Source organism: Lygodium microphyllum, chromosome 19 (genome assembly GCF_053477565.2).
Source record: "Lygodium microphyllum isolate KBCC chromosome 19, Lygodium_microphyllum_v1.1.10, whole genome shotgun sequence".
Taxonomy (NCBI): Eukaryota; Viridiplantae; Streptophyta; class Polypodiopsida; order Schizaeales; family Lygodiaceae; genus Lygodium; species Lygodium microphyllum.
In genome coordinates, this window is record NC_141153.1 from 30,415,454 (window position 1) to 30,439,270 (window position 23,817).

Below are 23,817 nucleotides of genomic sequence, written 5' to 3' on the forward strand. Positions count from 1 at the left end.
GGAGGCACCTTTACCCCCAAGAAATCCTTGATATCACAATTTTGGTAGTCCATCAAGGGATATATCTAGGAGACTCCACCCAAAACTCCCAAGGAATATTTAAAATTCATGGTGTAGGATCTCTTGAGTCTACCCTTGCAAGGGAAGCTCCATCTCATTAAAAGGTAGAACATGAGTGGAAACACACCAATAGAAGCAAGAGCTATGGTGGATAGGAGAACGAGAGCAAGAGAGAGAGACATCATATGTGGGAACTCCAACAGTCACAATGTGTGACTGACCTTTTCTTACTCAAAAGTATAGGTGTGCAGTCACAATGTATAAAGTAAATACATGGCAGTGTAGGCAGAGGTGCCTTTACCTCCAATGACCTCCCACTTAAAGGCGAATGTGCCTTTAGTGAGGAGAGGATAAGAAAAAGTGACAAAGTATAAATGTACATAAAGTACAACAATAGGAGGATGTCATCTCATCCTATGACAATTATTTCTAAGGAAGGGAAAACGTTTTGCTAGAGACTTTTACTGAGTAAATCTCTAGAGATTCTCATTAGTCAAGATATTGACAAGTTTAGTAGACTTGTCCTCTACCACCCCCCTGATGAAGTGATAGTGTACCTCAATGTACTTTGTCTTCACATGGAAGACCGAATTCTTAGCTAGTTGAATAACACTCATAGAATCTAAATGCAGTGTAGAAGTAATCGTAATACCAAGGACAATCACTAGATAGTGTAACCATAGGTCTCTTTGCAAGCCTCGGACTACAATGTACTCTACCTCAGTAGTAGATAAGGCTATGCATTTCTACACCATGGATATCCAAGAACCAATACCTTCAGCAAAAGTGAAGGCATACCCAGAGGTGGACTTTGTACTATTTACAAGCCCGACATAGTCAAGGAGTCAATGTAACCCATTATTGTATTATATTGACCACCATCACAAATGCTCATATCTAGAAAGCCTTTCAGATACCTCATAATACCCTTCAGGACGGCATCCCAATGTTGTTGGCCAGGTGTAGCCATATAGTGTGCCATAACTCCCACTACAAATGTTATGTCTGGATGAGTGGCTATCATGGCATACATCAAACCACCCACTATAGATGCATAAGGGATTTTGGCCATCTCAGCCTTCTGCTCATCTGACTAGGGACAATCTACCTAAGTAACCTTCACCTAGGAAGGTAATAGATAGCCAAGAGGCATAATATTCTATACATGGAAGTGCTCAAGGACCATATGTATGTAATCCTTCTGACAAGTAAAGGATCTCCTTAGAGTGATTACAAATAATATGCATGCCAAGAATATGTGAGGCATGTCTTATGTCCTTCATCTCAAAGCTATTCGTGAGCTAACTTTTTAAGGCATCCAACTCATCATGAGCTCTCCCAACAATCAACATATCATCTAGCCTTAGCACCTTAAGAGAAGACAAGATTCTCACATGTAATATTTTATCAGAATCACCAAAAGATACATGATATCCTACATCATCCAACTACCCACAATAGAGAGGAGGCATTTGGTCAAAGCCACAACATGGCATGCATCATACAAAACAAAAGCGCTCACACTGAGAAAAAGGGAACAAGGCATCAACCAACTAACTAGCATTAAGAGAAGAAGCTACCAAGATGTAATCATCATCTGACTCAGGTTGCAATACATTTATCTCTTTAATCTTTACACTAGACTTAGTAGGGACAATACTACAATTGTCAAACTTATCTCGCACTTTACCTTGCCTTTCTCCTTGTACTTATCATCGTGCAATATCATATGGCATTGTGGCCTAATATGACCCTACTTTCCATACTAATGACATGTAAAAGAGGCCTTGCGACCATTGGACTTACTATGGAACTACCCTCGAGATGACTGGGACCTCTATGAGTTTCTACCATGACAGTCATTACTACTCTTATTATTATGTCTGCCCGTAACAATCAATGCATGAGAAGTATGGGTTGCATCCACATTCTTTCTATTTATATCTCTGTGAGTAAGGCACCCTCAATATCCAGGAATTTCAAACCATCCTTATGCACATTAGTACACATGGTAGTACGAAAAGTGTCCCATGACTCACAAAGTGTCACAAGCAAGAACAAGGGAGGTAAATTATCCTTAAACTCAATGCCCTGCAAAGTCAACTAGTTGAAAATCAAGTGAAACTCATTCAAATGCACAAACACACTAGTTCCTTCCTTTATTCAAAGGTATGGAGCTATTTCAACCAACACATTTGTGAAGCAAGACTTTGCTTTTTATCATAAAGATTACATATGTTCTCCCATAGTTGTCAAGCATTATCCTCAAGTGCCACTATATTAAATTAAATATACTTTGGGAATGACAATATAATAGTAGATTTACATAGCTCATCCAACTCATCCCAAGTATCTTGATTAATGCCTTCAAGATTTACACTCTTGGTTTTTAAAGGCCTGCCCTATTTCTTTTGAACCAATACCTACCCAATCCACATCTTTCAATATATGAAGTTTGTGCCATTGAGCTTTTCAATATTAAAAATGGCATTTTCATTCAAAAAATTGACCATAATGATAGTATACCAATATAAAATCCAAGAGAATGAACTATTGTAAATGAGTGCGAATCAACCCCCCCAAAACTCAACCAAAACAAAGGCAAAATAAGAGAAAACACCAAATTATAGAGCTATCTACCAACTACAAGTAAAAGATTGCCAAAGTACAATATATGCTCTCTAAGACTATGCATGATGTATGGTTGATATACCTTGGTCCATGTAGATGTACTTGGGCTAATTCGGCTTTATATTCACACTAAGCAGACACCGATAGGTCTTGGCAATGGTATGTATATTTTTCCCTGTTGATTGGGGGTATACCGACTTTATTGATGACGAACTTTGTCTGACATGCTTGGGTGATGCCTCATGTTAGTTTGACTATTAAATGCTTGTTTATGCCCACTTGATGCTGGTTTTGCATTAACAATCAATGATTGACTTTGAATATTGGGTTTTGCCTATTGTCAGCTCTCATTGTACATTGTTGTCATAAATTACAGCAAGTATATATCTCCGAAATGTCATGTATTTTTTATGTTGAATCATCTTGGTTTGATGTACTTTTGATGGTACTTGGTAGGCAACATCAATAAATACTCATTTCTCGCCATTTTGCCTTGGTTTTGGTGGTTTTTTTGTCATTTTTTGCAATTTACAACAAGCAGTTTTGAAGTGTCTGCACTGTTTCAACTTGCAGTATGGCATCTTCTTCCACTGACATTGCTATCTTTAACATCACTAAGCTTGATGGTACAAATTATGCCTATTGGAAGAGCCAAGTTTGGTAGTATTGGTGTAGAAATCACAAATAAAGCAGCCTGAAACTATGACTAATGACGAATGGATGGAGCTTGATGAGTTATGCAAGTCCACCCTCATCTTGTCTCTCACTGAACATGTGTATTACAATGTGGTTGGGGAAGCACATAGTGCTTGGCAGCTTTGGGATAAGATCAAGAACCTCTATGACAAGCAAAGTCCTACAAGTCAAATGTATTGACTGAAACAGCTTATGAATCTTCGCATGAAAGAGAATGTGACCATGTCAACTCATTTGAGCCAATTTCACGCTATTCTTAAGAACTTGGTTTCACAGGGCATTGATTTCAAAGAGAATGTCACTCCATTGTTCTTGCTTGGAACTCTTAATGAGACTTGGGATGTATTCCGCACTGCCTTATGTGCTTCTGCCACTAGTTTGAAGCTATCTAATGTTGAGAGCTCTCTTCTGTAGGAAGAGATAAACTGTAAGAATTTGGATGCCTCTCGTGTGTCTCATGCTTTGACGGTTAGAGGCCGACATGATGGAAATGCAAAGAATGACCATGGTAATGGCCATGGATGGGATTCGTAGGTCACGTGGCAAGTCGCGCAATAAGTCTCGTGGGAGAAATGCAAATCTGACTTGTCATCATTATGGGAAAAAAGGTCACAGTCTCATGAATTGCACAATGAAAGGGGCAAAGAAAATAGGAAAGAGAAAGTCCAGGAAAAGTATTCAAATCGCAGCATAGTACTTGCTAAGTCATGTTAAAATTGAAGATATCAATATTATGTAGCCCAAGGATATTGGTGTGGATTATATCCTTGTGGTAGTTTCATCTAATGCTTTGCAAATGATACAGATACACTCTATGTATGCACAGTGTTGGCTCTTGGACTCACGTGTGTCCTTTCATGTGACACCTTGACGAGAGTGGTTCCATTCATACCGTTCTATTTTGAGTTCTATGCACTTAAGTGATGACAAATCTCTTGAGATTGTCGGCATTGGTGATGTTAGACTGTTGTAGTTTCCTTCTGGCAGCAGTTTTGTTATGCATGATGTACGTCATGTACCTGCATTGACACACAGTCTCATGTCCGTTGGACAACTTGATGATATAGGATATCATGTATCTTTTGGAGACTTACATGGAAGATTACTCGTGGCAAGCTTGTGCTTGTGAGAGGTGTCAAGGCTGGCAACATCTATCCCTTAGTTGTTTCTGGATCTACAATTGATCATGCTTTGTCTGTGGGGTCTTTACCTCATGTATCTCTTTGGCATGCCCGTTTGGGACACATACTCGTTAAGGGAATGAAAATGCTTTCTTGTTTGTAGTACTTACCGTCCCTTGACTATTCTCATTTTGATTCTTATGATCATTGTCTTTATGGTAGGTAGATTAGGTCACACATGAGTGAGCCCTTGGCTTTGGTTCATTCTGATGTCTGTGGGCCCATGCCATGTCAGTCTATGGGTGGTGCAGAGTATTTTGTTACTTTCATAGATGATTTTTCACATAAAGTATGGACTTATCCCATAAAGCAGAAGTCCCATGTGTTGGCAGTTTTTTAGAGATGGCTTGCTTTGGCAAAAAACTAGTCTGGGCATAGGCTGAAATGCCTAAGAACAGATAATGGGGGTGAGTATGTCTCACGTGCTTTTGAGTAGTTATGTGATGAGAGGGGTATCAAGTGTCAATTGATTGCCCCCTACACCCCTACCCAGAATGGTAGGGCTGAGCGGATGAATAGGACCATCCAGGAGAGGGTTCGCAGTATGCTTAGCCATGCAGGCCTACCCTAGCACTTTTGGGCTAAAGCAGTTACGACTGTCGTGCATATCCATTAATAGATCGCCTTGTAGTGCCATTGATTTCCAAGTTGCAAAGGAGGTATGGACAAGAAAGCCTCTCTCTTATGCGCATTTACGTGTCTTTAGATGTGAGGCATTTTTCCATGTGCCCAAGGACAAGCATAACAAGTTGGATCATAAGAGTGTTAAATGCATATTCCTTGGCTATGGAGATGCATGAGAGATGGGTTACCATCTATGGGATTTGCAGGTGCGGAAAGTCGTTCGCAGCCATGATGTAGTCTTCCATGAACACAAGATGCATAGGCAACTTGATAAGATAGTGGAGATACACAAGGTTATATTTCAGGAGGAGCCACGAGCTCCCATACAACCAACTGGATAGCTTGCAGCAACAGCAAGTACTCGTGCCTAGGGTATTGGATAGAATGTTGAGCAGGCAGCAAAGCGTGCAGTGCGGCATTTCACTATGCAAAGCCTGACAAGGAGCACCTAGTGTGGAGGTTGAAGAAAAGTTTTTATGGCTTGAAGTAGGCACATAGGGAATGGTACCATAAGTTTGATGCTTTTATGCAGTCACAGGGCTTCAGTCGTAGTGCTATGGATCCATGCTTGTACACAAAGAAAGCCCATTATGGATCTTTGCTTATTTTGGTACTCTATGTGGGTGACATGCTATTAGCAGGGAAAGTGTTGGGGGTAAAGGTGCCTCCGCCGTGCCGCCCCGTGTATTACTACACTGACAGTACCCGCCACTGCACACTGCAGGTGGCGGGTGCCCGTCACGTCACTTTATTCTTTATTCTTTTAGTGACAGTTTGAATAAAGGAAGGCCCGGTCACACATTGTGACTGTTGGAGTTCCCATTTCTTGTCTCTCTCTTTCTTGCTCTTGCTCTCCCGCCATAGCTCACGTGCAAGCTTCGATCCTTCTCACCTTTCAACTGGTATCAGAGCTTGGCATTCTCTTGCTCGAGCTCGACTCGGTGCTTCCCGACCTTCGCATCGACTCGCTTCACGCATTGGGTCTCCATCCCGGCAGCCATAGCCGACCTCTTGAGCTCCCGACTCTCCCCGGCTTCCCGAGCTCCATCCTGGCCTTCTTGAGCTTCATCAGGGCCTTGCCCTTGAGGTATTGCTTCAGCATTTGTAGGCATTTGAGTGTATTCTCAGATTGAAACAGGGCAGGAACAAAGGGCAGCCACTCTTCTTGAGCTCCATAGCTCATATCTTCCCTCCCCTTTGCATTGGGCCTTCATGGCTTGGTATGTGCCTACCTTGGGCCATCATTGAGCCCCCCATTACCCCCTTTTCAGCCCATGTGGAGCAGCAGCAAGTTCAGCACCAACAGGGCAGATTGCATCATTTTTTCCAGGCTGTGAGCACTCATCTACTTCAGCTCCACACTTGGCCATTGCTTCTTGCTCTCTACCTTGATCAAGAGGGCTATAGACTTCATGTTTGATGTCATTAAAGCTTTGGGCATTGGTCTTGATCTTTTGGGGCTGATTTCTTCAGATTTGGGACTGTCATAAACTGTCATAACAGGCTGAAAACAGGGCAGCACCATTGGCATTAGCATTTGTTGCTTATACTCCATTCCGGTTGTGCTATTTGATGCCCGTATGCGGTCTACATGATGCCTAGTGCCTTGGGAATGTATGCACATGATTATGCCATGATTTTGGCTTGAAATATTGGCTGATTTGGGACTGTTATTTACTGTTATACAGTGCTAGAAACAGGGCAGCCACACTTGGCATTGGCATTTGATGCTTATACTCTACTCCGGTTACCTTGTTTGATGCCCGTATGCGGTCTACTTCCTACCCGGATGTATTGGGGATGTATGCATTTGGTTTGACCATGATTTTGGCTTGAATTCGGGGCTGAAATCTACTGTTTAGAACAGTAAATACATGCTGGAATAACAGTGGGCTGAAGGTACTTTACATGCTTTGGCACTTACCTACCGATACCGGATGTATGCTTTGAGCTTTGGCATGATATCTCTGACATTTGGGGACGACTTGGAGCATATGTATGAGATTATGGGATGCTTTTGAGCTTCGCATTAGCTTCGTCTTCACTGGCATTTGGACCGACTCGGCATGCTCGTGGACCACCTATGCCTCATGTCTCTGCTTGACAGTTAGGCTTTTGCATTACATGCTTTGGTTCGTGACATATGCTATTTGGTTCGTGTATGCCATACCGACATTTGGAGCTTGGATTTGGATGTATTTGAGCATTCCCGGCTTACTTGATCACTGATCTTGGTTGCTATTTGGATGTCGTTGAGTTGACCGAGAGCTTATTTGGGCTTATGTATTGCTTCATGGTTAATACGACCGGTGCTTCATGTATGTCATGCTCTCTCGGATGCGCTTGATGCATTGACAGGGTCACTTATCACTGGTGCTTTCTCTTGGGTTGTTTGAGCTTCTGAGCTCGCTTTGTACGCCTTTTGTGCCAGTGGGAGCATTTTACATGCTTTCTTGACCTTTGATAGTTGCATGCTATTGGAGCACTTACATGTATTTGGAGCAGTTTATGTCTTGAGCAGCTACATACACATTGAGACTTTGGGATCATACTCCGATCTTTATGGATATGCATTGATGTACTCTTGGTTCACAGGATGCTTATGAGCCGAGTCTCATATTTGGATCTTTCTCTTTGAGCAGATACCTATTTGTGTCAGGTTTTGGCAGTTACAGGAACACTTTGCCTAGAGTGTCTGGGGGTGTGCCTTTCACTGGCAGATGTTATTTTGACATGCTTGGTGTTGAGCTCATGTTCTTTTCACTGTCATTGGCCTTGCTTATGTCCGTTTCATGCCGGCTTTGGACCTAGCATTGTTTGCTTGACATTGGATCCTATTTTGGGACAGTTTGCTCTCTAGACTGCATACCTGCAATTTATTACAGCAAGCAGTTATTGGTGGACTGAGGTGTACTTTTCATGCTGAAATATCCTGATTTGGTGTACCGCACCTAGTACTAAGTGGGCAGCAACTTTTGGCACACTTTGCTCACCCTTTGGACCCCGTTTTGGTCATTTTTGGGCAGTTTCTGTAGTAAAACAGCAAGCAGTTTTGGACTGTTTGTGCATTTCCAGCCTGCATAATGGCGTCATCTTCGCATGATAGTGCCATCTTTAACATTACAAAGTTGGATGGTACCAACTACTCTTACTGGAAGAGTCAAATATGGCAGGTTTTGGTGCAGAAATCTCAGATTAAGCCACTTCGGTTGAGTGGGGAGCAGCCTGAAACTATGGACATTGACGACTGGCTTGAACTTGATGAGCTATGCAAGTCCACGATTGTATTGTCTCTCACTGAACAGGTACATTATAATGTATTTGAGGAAGCACAGAGTGCATGGGATCTATGGAATAAGATCAAGAATCTTTATGATAAGAAAAGTCCGGCGAGTCAGATGTACTGGTTGAAGCAGCTTATGGATCTGCGCATGAAGGATAATGCGACTATGTCTGCTCACTTGAGCCAGTTCCATGCTATACTGAAGAACCTGACTTCGCAGGATATCACCTTTGGAGAGGAAGTAACTCCTCTTTTCTTGCTTGGAACTCTGAATGAGTCATGGGATGTATTCCGCACTGCTCTTTGTGCCTCTAGTGCTACTCTAAAATTGGCAGATGTTGAGAGTGCTCTTCTTCAGGAAGAGGTGAATCGCAAAAACTTGGATGCCTCTCGTGGTAGTCATGCTTTGACAGTTAGAGGCAGGAATGACAGGTATGACCGTGGTAATGGCCAAGGCCGTGACTCGCAGAAGGGTCGGTCTAAATCTCGTGGTGGCAAGTCGCGTAGTAAGTCGCGTGGACGCAATGCAAATGTCACTTGTCATCATTGTGGGAAAAAGGGCCATATTAGACCACAGTGTCATGAGTTGCGCAATGAGAAGCGCAAGGATAAGGGGAAAGATAAAGTGCAGGAGAAGTCCTCTGATCGCAGCATAGTACCTGCGAAGTCCAACGTCAAGATTGAGGAAATTAATGTCACGCAGACTGAAGAGTCCGATGGTGGTGATGAGTTTATACTTGCAGCTAGTTCTTCTGATGCTTCACACTTGATTGAGACACCTAGTATGTATGCACAGTGCTGGTTATTGGATTCAGGTGCGTCCTTCCATGTGACGCCTTACCGTGAGTGGTTTCACTCTTACCGTACTGTATCTGGATCAGTCAAACTTGGAGATGACAGGTCTCTTGATATTGTGGGCTGTGGAGATATTCAGTTGCAGTTTTCCACTGGCAGTTCCTTTTTGCTCAGGGATGTACGTCATGTACCTGCGCTTACGCGTAGTCTTATGTCTGTAGGACAGTTGGATGATGCAGGATTTCATGTCTGTTTTGGGGATTCTACCTGGAAGATTACCAAAGGCAGACTTGTGCTTGCTAGAGGCGCCAAGGCTGGCAGCCTCTATCCTCTTGTTGTATCTGGGTCTTCTGTAGACCATGTTTTGGCAGTGGGCTCTATCCCACATGTATCACTTTGGCATGCCCGTTTGGGGCATATGTCTTTGAAAGGAATGAAAATGCTATCTGGTTTGCAGTATCTTCCGCCTTTGGATTATGCATGTTTTGACTCGTGTGATCATTGTCTTTATGGTAAGCAGAATAGGTCTACGCATAAGAAATCGAGTAGGCCACGCATGAGTGAGCCCTTGGCATTGGTGCATTCCGATGTTTGTGGGCCTATGCCTTGCATGTCTATGGGTGGCGCGAAGTACTTCGTTACCTTCATTGATGAATTTTCTAGGAAAGTGTGGGCTTATCCCATAAAGCAGAAGTCCGATGTCTTGGCAGTTTTTCAGAGATGGCTTGCTCTTGTTGAGAACCAGACTGGGTATAGGCTGAAATGCCTTAGGACACATAATGGGGGAGAATATGTCTCGCATGCTTTTGAGCAGTTTTGTGATGACAGGGGTATTAAGCGTCAGTTGACCACCCCTTACACCCCACCCCAGAATGGTTTGGCTGAGCGCATGAACAGGACTATTCAGGAGTGTGTGCGCTCTATGCTTAGCCATGCAGGCCTACCCCCGAGTTTTTGGGCTGAGGCAGTTAGTACGTCAGTGCATGTCATAAACCGATCGCCTTCCAGTGGATTGGATTTCCAGGTTGCAGAGGAAGTTTGGGCTGGTAAGCCACCCTCTTATGCGCATCTCCGTGTCTTTGGATGTGAGGCATTCTGCCATGTGCCCAAGGACAAGAGGAGTAAATTGGATCCAAAGAGCATTAAATGCATATTCCTTGGCTATGGTGAGTCAGGAGAGATGGGCTATCGCCTATGGGATCCGCAGGCGCGGAAAATAGTACGTAGCCATGATGTCGTCTTCCATGAAGACAAGATGCACAGGCAGCCTGAGAAGGTGGTTGAGATCCGCAGAGTGATCTTTCAGGAGGAGCCTAAAGCTCCAGCACAGCCAGTAGTACAGCCTGCAGCAGTTTCTCCACAGGGCCAAGATGTTGGACAGGTAGTTAGACAGGCAGCAGAGCCTGCGGTGAGACGGTCTGCTAGAGATAGACGTCCACCTGACAGATTTCAGCCCTCTATGCATTATGTTTTGGTTACAGATGCAGGAGAGCCTTTCACTTATGATGAGGCTATGCGCAGGGGTGACAGTCACTCCTGGGAGAGGGCTATGCAGTCTGAGATAGACTCCCTGCATAAGAATGAGACTTGGGATTTGGTTGCCTTGCCTAAGGGCAAGAAGGCTTTGCCATGCAAGTGGGTGTACAAGCTGAAAAGTACCCCTGGACACCCCAAGCCGGCATACAAGGCTAGATTGGTAGCAAAGGGTTTTAAGCAGGAACATGGTGTAGACTTTGATGAGGTCTTCTCTCCTGTGGTTAAGATGACCACCCTGCGCTTAGTCTTGGCTTTGGTTGCACAGCTTGACTTAGATCTATATCAGATGGATGTCAAGACGGCTTTTCTACATGGGGACTTGCATGATGAGATCTATATGGATCAGCCTAAGGGCTTTGCAGAACCTGGCAGGGAGCACCTAGTGTGCAAGTTGAAGAAGAGCTTGTATGGCTTGAAGCAGGCACCTAGGGAATGGTATCATAAGTTTGATGCCTTTATGCAGTCACAGGGCTACAGTAGGAGTGCTATGGATCCGTGTCTTTACACGAAGAAAGCCCGTGATGGCAGTTTGCTTATCTTGGTACTCTATGTTGATGATATGCTGATAGTAGGGAAAGCTCATGATGAGCTAGATGCTCTTAAATCTCAGCTAAAGAAGAGCTTTGAGATGAAGGATTTGGGACAGGCCTCACATATACTTGGGATGCGCATTAAGCGCGATAGGCATCAGGGACTTTTGTATCTCTCACAGCAGGAGTACATTCATAAAGTCCTTGAGCGCTTCCGCATGCAGGACGTAAAGCCTATTGGCTGTCCATTACCTTCTTATGTGAAGGTATCACAGGCCGATTGTCCGCAGACAGATGAGCAGAGGGCCGATATGGCTAAGATCCCTTATGCATCAGCCGTGGGCAGTTTGATGTATGCCATGATAGCCACTCGTCCAGATATTGCACATGCAGTTGGTGTTGTGGCACGCTATATGGCTACACCTGGCAGCAGACATTGGGATGCCGTGAAGGGTATCATGAGGTACCTGAAGGGCACAACAGATATGTGTATTTGCTATGGCAGCCAGGATACAGGGGTCGTGGGGTACACTGACTCCGATTATGCAGGACATGCAGATAGTAGGAAGTCCACTTCTGGCTATGTATTCACCTATGCTGGAGGGGCTATCTCTTGGATGTCCAGGGTTCAGAAGTGTACGACTTTGTCTACCACTGAGGCCGAGTATGTTGCAGCCACTGAGGCTTGCAAGGAGGCCATATGGTTAGGCCGTCTAGTTGCTGACCTTGGGATTGATGCTACACCTACACTGCATTCGGATTCTATGAGTGCCATTCAGTTGGCTAAGAATCCGGTCTTCCATGCGAAGACGAAACACATTGAGGTGAGGTATCACTTCATACGTGGTGTCGTGGAGGACAGGTCTGTTGACCTTGTCAAGATCTCCACTGACGAGAATCCTGCAGATTTGCTCATGAAGAGCCTCACTACTGAGCGCTTTGCCTTTCTCAGGAGGTTGATGGGCGTTGGATGAGATGTCACCTTTCCTCACCTATGTACATTTGTACTGTCTTTTCTTTTTCTTTTCTCTCTCACTAGGGCAGATTCACCTTTAAGTGGGAGGTTGTTGGGGGTAAAGGTGCCTCCGCCGTGCCGCCCCGTGTATTACTACACTGACAGTACCCGCCACTGCACACTGCAGGTGGCGGGCGCCCGTCACGTCACTTTATTCTTTATTCTTTTAGTGACAGTTTGAATAAAGGAAGGCCCGGTCACACATTGTGACTGTTGGAGTTCCCATTTCTTGTCTCTCTCTTTCTTGCTCTTGCCCTCCCGCCATAGCTCGCGTGCAAGCTTCGATCCTTCTCACCTTTCAGAAAGCTCATGATGAGCTAGATGCTCTTAAGGCTCAGCTCAAGAAGAGCTTTGAGATGAAGGTATATGGGACATGCATCAGGGACTCCTCTACTTGTCATAGAGGGAGTACATTCATAAAGTCCTTGAGAGCTTTCGCATGCAGGACATGAAACCTATTGGCTGTCCATTGTCTTCTTATGTGAGGATATCACAGGCTGATTATCCACAAATAGATGAGCAGAGGGCTAAGATGGCCAAGATTCCCTATGCATTCGCAATGGGCAGTCTTATGTATGCCATAATAGCCACTCGTCTAGATATTGCCTTTATAGTTGGTGTTGTGGCATGTGATATGGCTACACCTGGCAAGAAGCATTGGGATGCCATGAAGGGTATCACGAGGTACCTCAAGGGCACTGCAGATATGTGCATATGCTATGGCAGCTAGGATACAGAAGTCATAGGGTACACTGATTCTGATTATGCAGGATAAGCAGATTGTAGGAAGTCCAGCTATGTGTTCACCTATGCTGGAGGTGATGTCTCTTGGATGTCCAAGGTGCAAAAGTGTACAGCTCTTTCCACCACTAAGACCGAGTATGTTGCAGCCACTGAGGCTTGCAAGGAGGCCATATGGTTAGGCCACTTGGTACATGACCTTAGTATTGATGCCATCCCTACATTACATTTAGATTCTATGAGTGCTATTCAGTTAGCCAAGAATCCAGTCTTCCATGCGAAGACGAAACACATAGATGTGAGGTATCACTTCATACGTGGGGTTGTTGAGGACAAACATGTTGACCTTGTCAAGATCTCGACTGACTAGAATCCTATAGATCTACTCACCAAAAGTCTCTCTACGGAGCCCTTTGCCTTCCTCGGGAGATTGATGGGCGTGGGATGAGGTGATGTCTCTCCTCATCCTATTGTACATGTGTATATGTTATACTGTCTTTTCTTTTTCTTTTTCACTCCTCACTGGGGTAGATTCGCCTTTAAGTGGGAGGTTGTTGGGGGTAAAGGTACCTCTGCCTAGCCGCCCATGTATTACTACACTGACAGTACCCGTGCCTACACACTGCAGGCAGTGGGTGCCCATCATCATCACTTTATTCTTTATTCTTTTAGTAACAGATGAATAAAGGGAAGGCCGATCACACATTGTGACTGTTGGAGTTCCCACATTGTGACTCTCTCTCTCTCTCTCTCTCTCTCTCTCTCTCTCTCTCTCTCTCTCTCTCTCTCTCTCTCTCTCTCTCTCTCTCTCTCTCTCTCTCTCTCTCTCTCTCTCTCTCTCTCTCTCTCTCTCTCTCTCTCTCTCTCTCTCTCTCTCTCTCTCTCTCTCTCTCTCTCTCTCTCTCTCTCTCTCTCTCTTGCCATAGCTCTTCCATGGTGCAAGCTTCGATCCTTTACATCTTTCATACAACAATGTTGAAATAAAGACAATAATATATATCAATCCAACTATAGACATATAGCTAAGAAAGTAAGCTCCCACTACCAGGGATATCCGAGTAGAAACCGGGATACAATGAATGAAACTAGCAATGACTAAGCATAGACCACTCCTACCAAAGATTATCACAAACTCAAATTATCACTAAGTTATGTATCCCATAAGCATATATATCATTGACAAACTACTGACAAAGGTAAGTACCAATATCCAAAGCATATGGAATCAAATCACCCCATAAGCAAAGGTGACTGCTTCCAATACCATACAAGAGAGTAGATACATGAACCAAAAGTCTCATTCTCTTAAAGAACCAAGCTCTACCAAGTAAATACAAGTGTCTCCAACTAGAAGTGGATCCAAAATGCAAAGTGAGCAAACAAAGCTCAATATATATGCATCATAGCATCCAAGAAGCCCAAGCACATCATAAATACATCTGAGAGCATAAGTATCAAATGAAGATTCAATACTCATAAGTAAGCATAAAAGTTCAAAGCAACTTACCAAAGCCCAAGTACATCAAATCTAGCTCAAATCTAAGTACCAAAGTATGTCATAACCATATCCAAGCTCATATATCAATGCTAGACATCACCATAGACATGTAGCATATTCAAAATACCATCTACACACAATAGACATTCAAAGCATGATTTTTCACTGTTATATGCTTGATGCCAAACTGTTATGACACTAAGAACTCTCTGCAAAACTAAGCTAATCAAGCTCTAAACAATCCAAGTAGCATTCCAAAAGCATAACCATACCATCCAGGTACCGAAATAGCATCCTTGAAGTATCAAACATGCATTATGGAATTTACTTATTATTGCTCAAACCAGAATTATTATGTTCTCAACGAATAGAAATCTATGCATAATCAACTCTGTGAATGCTTAAATTTGTAACTCTTGTTACGCTCTTCGTTTCTAGCTATAGAATGCCCAAATGTGATACTACATACAAAAGTTATGGCCAAAATACTAGGGTGTTGTCAAGTTGCTATAGTTGTCCATGACTTCTACAACATGCTTTGATTCCACTCAAAATGGATAGAGTGGCTGCTCCTCAACTCAATAAGTACTCAACGCAACTTAACTAAACCTTGGGAAGCTTCTTGACAAGCTGAGAGTAAGCTGAAATAAGTCAAAAGAAGGAAAAACTCAATGCATGCCTCGGAAGGAAGAAACAATGCCTACCATGAAACCTTGAGGTAAAGCTTTGAATTCTAGCTGAAGCAAAGGATGAAGAAACTTCTCGAATGGCTGGGTTTGGTACCAGTTGAAAGGTAGAGTCCAAGTGAGAGCATGTAAGTGGAAATGAGAGCAAAGCAAAATCTATGTCAGATGCAGCAAGAGAGCAAGAGAGAGAGACATCATATGTGGGGAGTCCAACATTCACAATGTGTGACCGGCCTTCCCTTATTCAAGAGTCGCTAATAGAATAAAAAGTAAAGTGACAATGATGGATCCCTGCTACTTGTAGTATACAGTGTGCGGTCATAATGTGTGAAATAAATACAAGGCGGCACAGGCACATGTACTTTACCCCTGGCACTCATCCCTACATTGATCCACCTAAAAAAGGGTTCTAAAAAACTTCTAAGAACTCCTAAACAAAAGTTATGTGTTTTAGTTGTAGATAGCTGCTTATGTAGACATCCCAACTGAAGTGAACTTCTATCACACTCGGGTCAAGAGAGTGAGAAATAAGGGAAGATGGGCACATTAACCTCTATACATGTAGTGTAAAGTCACATTCCATTCTCCTAAAACAATATTAAGTCGTCAGACACTACGACAATGCTCTAAATAGTCAAACATTTAGCTCTTTCTAAAATTCTTAGTCTATCATTCCTCATAGAAAATCTCTTGACTAATCAGTACCACCTTGCCATAGGATGAACCTATCAGGGATTCACCCACCTTCTTCCCTCAAAGGAGTTGACAACCCTTAAAACCTTACCGTAAATTGCAAAAATTTTCAACCAATTTGTATCCACCTGACATATTGTTGCCCTAATTTTGAACCAAGTCAAAATTATAATTGTAAATCTATCTCATTTTTTTGAGAATACATTTACTACTTTCTAAAAATCAAAGACTAGCTCCTTCTATTGAAAATTTTAGTTAATATTACAAAAATTTTATGAAACATGATTTTTAAAAATCTAAATTTTTGTGGGGAATTGTTAGAAAAATATTGTAATTTTCTTAAACTTTTATGAAGTTTAAAAAGTACAATTAAATTTTAAATACAAACTCAATATGGAAATTCTTAAATTAAATTGTTTTTACAAATATGAATATTTTGAATATTCTGATCTATCTTGAAAATAGGGGATTTGTAGTTAGAAGAAGTTATAATTAATATTATATTATCTTTTTTACAATAAGATAAACAATAAAGAATTTTCATATTTAAGGATTTATATATTAGGCTTGGAAATTTACTTATAAGAAATAACTTAGTGGTATGAGATGTAACCTCAATGCTAAATATGGGTTTAAAGAATCAACTCATCAATTAAAGTTACAAATCTTATTTTCGAGTAAGGAAAGGATTGGAGGGCCAGAATGTTAAATTCTTAACTTAGGGATACTCAATTGGGATTTGAAAATGAATTATGTGTCTCTATGCACACGAATGATGATAAGAGACTTGACTTATTCTATTTTCTATTTAGTAAAATCAAAAGGGGTGAAAATGTCATTATTATTGAAATTTTAAAATATAATAATTTATTTATTAATTATTGAGTAACAATGTAATATGAGTTATGCTACCTGATAGGGTGGATGCAAATTAAAAGGGATTCAATTGTGGGGTTTTTGTTGAACACTAAGTTGTTTGTTTTGAGTGCTTTATTTTTAATCCCATAAAAATAATTAAATATTATTGAAAGACAAAGAGAAAACATTAAAAAGGAACTTAAATGGTGGAAAATTTGTAGATCAATTTATCTAATTTTCTGAAACGAACTCTAAAAGCTAAACACAAAATATTCCTAGATAAATTGATGCTAAGCGACAAGAGAATATTTGTGAGGAGTGGCCCTCGAATGATGGAAAGAGACTCCATAGTAATCCTAGCTTAGATTCTTAGTTCCTATTAGAGACTTGGCTGTGAGCAATAATTTGAAGTAACATTTCAATATTTTGATGCTAGTCAAATCAACGAGATTTAGCTAGTCATGTGAGATTAGTGTGTGGATTACTATCAAAGTTTTTAGAAAACCTTGAATGGTTAGCTTAAATGAGTGATCTTATCACTTAAATTCACTTTTCCGTATGCAAATAACTCTCAAGTGTTGGCTTGTAAACTTGGTTTAAAGTAACTTAGCTTTTGGTAGGTTAGCCATAGTTTTTAGTTTTCTAATCAATCCTACCACAATTATGTTTGGCATTTACAAAAGGCTTTCTCAATCAACATGTTAGAACACATTTCCTCACGTAATATTAGCACAAACACAAATATAAGTGGAAGACAATTTTGAGGAAGAATGAATCTTTATTCCAAGATAAATGTGTACAATTCTTGCTTTATTCCATCATTTTCATGTTTGTAATCGGACTCTATGTAAAGGCAAAACCACCAATCCACCCTCAACTAGTATGGGGCCTTCCAAAAGACCCATCCTCAGCTTGTAGGATGTTCGATTGGTCCTAGCAAGCCAAGAGATTATGGCTAGATCCCCCTTGTGTTCTTGGCACCTCCTAGCTAACTGCAAGTCCCTATGGGGAGACCTCTTGCATCCCCCAACGTCTAGAGTGGATAATCAGTTTGTCAATGAAAGAGTTTAGTGTTCACCTAGGGAGGTTAAGCATGCTCCTTAAAATCAACCTGTGTTGGAATAGCTTGACTTAGAATACACAAACGATCTAACAATCCCTTACAATGCATCAGGCATTTTTTTGCAATACATGTCCATGCATAGGATCTATCCAAGTACCTTGCCATCTAGCATGGGGTTTTGTTCAACCAATCAAGTTGTCATGAACTCGAGATAGGCTTTAAGCTATCTTGTTGAAAGGAATTCAATTTTTTGGGACCATTACGATATCTTTAATAGACCCTTCCTTGGAACTTTATTCATCTCTCATCTTACTAAGGACTTAGGTCCTTCTCAACCTTATCTCTAATTTAGATTACCTAGGATTCATCTCAATGGTTTATCCTAAGGTCATGGAAAGCCTTCCCTTGTGACAAAATCTTGGAAGAAGGTCCTCTAAGTACATAAATATAAACTTGACATTTTCCTAATTCACTACAACTTAAGTCTTATAACGAAGATAATACCTTACAAGCCAAAGAATATGATATTTTTTCCTAGTCAAGGAGACAATATTCCATTATTCAATCTTCTAAATGAAAATATTTCTCTGAGTGCAACTTATCAAAATAATGTCAAGGTTATTGTTAGCCTAGGATTTGGACATCATATTTAGATATGAGATTAGCAACCCATGTTAGCCTTAGTTCTTTGTGGTTCATTCAATTTGTTATGTAAATAGATTAGAAGTTGATATGGTTACAGTAGGTGTGGCCTAAAAGAAGGTATTCTTTTTCTTTGTCTAGTTGATCATCACTATATGCCTCATGGTGTTGATGAGAGATTCATAGAAATACATCCTTTGATAGATTACACCTTATTTCTATCTTGTTTCTTGAGTATTCTCAACATTTTTTCTATTCAATGCTATCATAAATATTATATAGGCTCTTTCTAATGTTCTATGATGTCATTTTTTATTTCTCTATTTATTTCCTGAAGCAATATTGGAGTTTGTTGCAATGCTTGTAGCGGCTATGTAGTCCTATTATGCATTCTACATAGACTAAGGGTTATAACACTTCGGTGATCTTGCCTATGATGCCTTGTACCTTTGGCTAAAAATATAAGCAAAAATGACCCTATTTCAAAGACAAATTTTGAGTTTTCTACAAATCCTAAAGTAATAGTACATTTCCTTAAGCAATATGATGTAGTTTAAGGGATTGATTTGGTCTTTTTGCTTATGTGTCAAAGAATAACCCTCGCCCATCACATCTTATTCTAACAAGAAGCAAGTTGAGAGAATTGAGGAAATTAAGGCTAAGATAGCAATAGTAGGAGTCATTGCAAAATGATGGCAAAAAAGCAAGAGAGTTTGCAATCATAGATGAGGAAAGTTATATAACTTATACAAAGGGTTACTCGTATGTCGGTATCTCTTGAGGAGTGCCCTCAATGTACCATTCTTTTGCTAGAGAAACTAGTGCCTCTTACCAAAGATCAAACTACTCCTCCTCATCATGTAGCTAAGAGATTGTAGCATTTAATGTTGGGTCATGCAATCTTATTGTAGGTTTCTATGGTGGCAGTAAAGAAATATCTAACATTTGATCCCTTACTTCCATTGAAGAGGCCAAAAAGGTAGCTCATAAACTAACCAATTGACCCTAAGGTTAGGGTTTCCAAGTTTTTTGGAAAGGGGAAGAAAGATTCGGATTGCCATGTAGCTCATTTCAAGACAAAATGGCTTGGTAATGGCTTCAACAACATATATGGGGATCAAGTCAAACTTTAGCAATTTATTGCAACCTTTAAGGAAAAATTTATGGAGTGGTACAATACATATAATATTGGTCATTTCACTATCTATGACTCAAAAATGCATTTTTAAGTAGATGTCGAAATGATAAAATAGCCATTGATATTCTAAAGAAATTAAAGTAAATTAAACAAAATTTTATGCTTGTGTAAGATCATGCACAAAGCTTAAGAATCTGTTGAATAAATTGCATGTTGTAGGTAGATCATCAATGGAATTGCAAAGCTCCTATTTTGTGAAGGATCTAGATGAGACCATAGCAAGTGCAATTGCTAATATTGAGCTGCATACAGGTGGCACTATACATGTTTTGGCTAGTACCACCCAAAGGGTGGCAAAGAGACTTGGAAATAGCAAGTCCTAAAAGAAAGTCAGCCACAAGTCTTCTTACTCTAAATCTAAAGATTTTGATACTAATGTAGGAAATGAGGATGAGGATTCTTCCTCAGCGTTAGGAGTTTGGCAATGAGCCCAATTATTTAGATGATAAAAGGGAGAAAATAAGACAAATAATACATTAAAAGAAGTTAAAGAAAGATAGAGAGTCCTCTAGGGATCGAATGAAAATTAAAGGCAAAGTGGGGAAAACTTTGGGAAAACAAATAGAAAAGAAGATCAAAAAGTCGTTGATGGACATGGGAGTGATGAATACCCAATGGAACGTGAAGTCATGTATTGTAAGAGATGGGATGTGAAACAAAGAAATGTTGGTATAACCCAAATGCGAGGAATTTTAGGATGTAACTAGCAAGCAACACTTGTTAACTAGATTGTACCTAAAATGTCACCACATAGAGGATTCGAAGGGTTTGATATGAAGAGATGTCCACAAAAACAATGGAACAATGACTAGCCAAGGCCATGGAACAATGCTCCACAAAGGCCAAGAGGACCTTGTTACTATTACGATAGGTAGGATATGGACCGAATTGTGAGTTATAGGTATGCCACAGGGCTAAAAGAGGGATATAGACCTTCATGGTAAGCAAGAAATGCAATAGGTAGGAGCACTTCATGGTTAGCAACCATCAACACCTACAATACTGGTCCTACTAGAAATCCCTAAAGAGCTCATGGAGGGGCAATCCATAGGCTAGCATTTGAAGTAGAGAACTAGGAAAGTTGTGAAAACATAACTGTTATGCAAAGGAAAACAATTTATAGGTCGACACGTGTTGGAACATCATGTAGGCTATGATTGTTCAAATAGCATCATTGTGGAAGATTGTTCAAAGGATACTGAAGTTTGGCTATCACTAGGGCCAAAGCAAAGAAAAATATGAATTGAGATGAGCAAGAGGTGCAAAGGTTGCAGAGGAAAAGAGGGGTAAAGTATTTCAACCGTGCAAATCTGCAGTAGGAAATGCAAGGAAGTCAAGAGATTGAACAAGACTAGCAAGGTTTGCATGAGGTTCTATAGCAATAAAATGATCATGAAGAAAAATCAAATCCTCATGAGTAGCAAGAAGGCTCTCATGACTTATTTAAAGCATTGGATAAATCTTATTCACAACTAACCCTTGAATAAATCCTTAATCTTATTCTAGGTTTTAAAGAGGAGTTGTTATTAAGAATTATGGCCACTTAAGGAAGAGAGTGGAAGCAGTATGTTGAGAATGAAAAGGGCATATCAAATTGCTACGCAATAATACCTACCCAATTAGAGGTAGTGGACTACAAAGTGCTTACTATTCAAGTAGAATATTTGGGAGCTAAGTTTGTTGATGTGCTGCTAGATGGAGGATTAGGGTTAAGCATAATCTCTAAATAACTATATCTTTCCCATGAGCTACAAGGACTAGTACGAGCACCATTTCAAGTGAAGATGGCTTACCAAAGGAGGCTTCAACCATTGGGGATTTTGAAGAACTAGTTGGAAATTCAAAGTCAGTTTTGTAATACCTCATATTGAAGGATTGGATGATTCATATCATATGTTATTGGGAAGACCATGATTTAGGATATCCAAGCTTAAACAAGATTGGGGAGTTGACACAATGATTATCCCACATGGCGGCAAAGAGGTGAAGATTTCTACCACTAATCAAGTTTACTTGAAATCCAAATTCAAGTGTTTAGTGGCTCAATCCATAAATGTAGCTCCTAGAATAGTGATAACGAAGAAGAGTTATTTTTGCAAGCTAATTCCACTGTCATCCTAGTGTTTGAAGTTGATGTGGAGCAAATATTCACAAAATACAATATAGGAAACTACAACTTGGTTCAGCAGATTTCAACTCCTATGTATGAAACTAGTAACCTAATGCAAGAAAATAGTAGTTTGAAGTAATCAAACTACTAGTAACCCAGTGCAAGAAAATAGTAGTTTGAAGTAATCAACAACTCCATGCAAGAAAATCAAGACATTAATGAGGAAGTTCAAAGGTTGCAAGGTAGTTAGCAAATAGGTGCTAAAAAGGCTTAGTAGAAAGCCTGTCAACAAGCAATCATTGATACAAATTGAAATTTGAGCCAATTAACATGAGCATTTATGTGGAGGAGAATTATAAACAATAACTTTTAAAGCTTTGTCAGGAGTTCTAGGATATATTTGCATGGGAATATACCAATATAAAGGGCTTTGATCCTAAGGTATGCCAATACCACATTAACTTGAAAGAAAATGCTAAACCTATAATACAAAAGAGGTACCACATGAACCCTAATTATGCAAAACAAGTAAAGTGGAGATTGATAAGCTTCTCAGAGCTAGCTTAATTAAACCTATGAATGAATTTACATTGCTTTCACCTATCATGGTTGTCCCAAAAAAGAATAGAAAGATTCTAGTTTGTGTGGGCTGTGGGAAGTTGAATGCTGCTATAGTAACTAATCCTTTTCCTCTCATGTTTATTGATTCACTTCTAGATGATGTTGCTAGACATGAAATTTATGGTTTTCTAGATGTATAATAAAATCAAAATCCACCCCAATTACATGCATAGAATGAATGGCATTCATAATGGAATGGGGAGCTTTTGTAAGCATAATTATGAATTTTGGGCATAGGAATGGTCCATTTTGAATTTTAGGGGGTAGCTTATAAGACATGTAATCCATACCTGACCACATTCATGAGAGTTTTCATTGATGATTTTTGTGTCTTTGGTAAAAGAGTCGATCATTTGTAACATCTAATGTTATGTTTTGAAAGCATTAATGTGCCACACATGATCAACTTCTTATAATTATAGCACCTTGTCTTTTCTTTGTTCAAATGCATCTAGTCATTTTGACCATTCTATATATGAATGCTACAAAGCTAAGCTAATTATAGCACCTTGTCTTTTCTTTGTTCAAATGCATCTAGTCATCTTGACCATTCTATATATGAATGCTACAAAGCTAATCTTGTTATATGCTTTGGTTTTGAAGTACAACTCATTCATTACATTTGAATCCTTTATTGATGTGGTTTAGCTACACAATAATGGGTTCATCTTCTTAAATATTTGTTCAAGTAGTGACAAAAGTTTCTTTTAAAGGCTACTAAAACTATTAATAAGTGAGGTTAGGAATAAAAAAATTTTAGGTCCAGCCTATTAAAATGCATTGAATTTTTTTATTTTTAGCTTGACATCCAAAGACCTTAATTAAGCTTCCTAAGCTTCAACAAGCTGGGTGTGATAATTCTGAACGTCTTATGACTCTTTCTCCTCCCTCTTAGATCTTTAAGGACATTTGCCCCTTAAAAATATCCTAATTATATTTTTTATGAGATGATCTATGGTTTCCATCATTTGGATGTGGAAATTTTCATTGTTTAGTTTAGTTACTTGATCAATCTCACTCATTTTGTGATTAGAAGGTCTTACCACATGTTTATAAGTATACATAGAGAGTGTATACCCTAGTGCATGGATGGGTCTAACATAGGTAGTGTTTACCTTAGTAAATTTTGCACTGTTAGCAGCATCTTCTTATTAAAACATGGACTTAAATGCTAGTTCATGGCTAAAGAGGATGACTAATGAGATAAAACATGATTTTGATTTAAGCAGCCTAAAGCTACAAGATAATTAACATGACAATGGAGCCAAAATAAAACCCAATTTGCAAGATAAAGAATGATTGTGATTTAAGCACCTTGTAAAGCTATGAGATAGCTAATATGACAAGGAAGCCAAA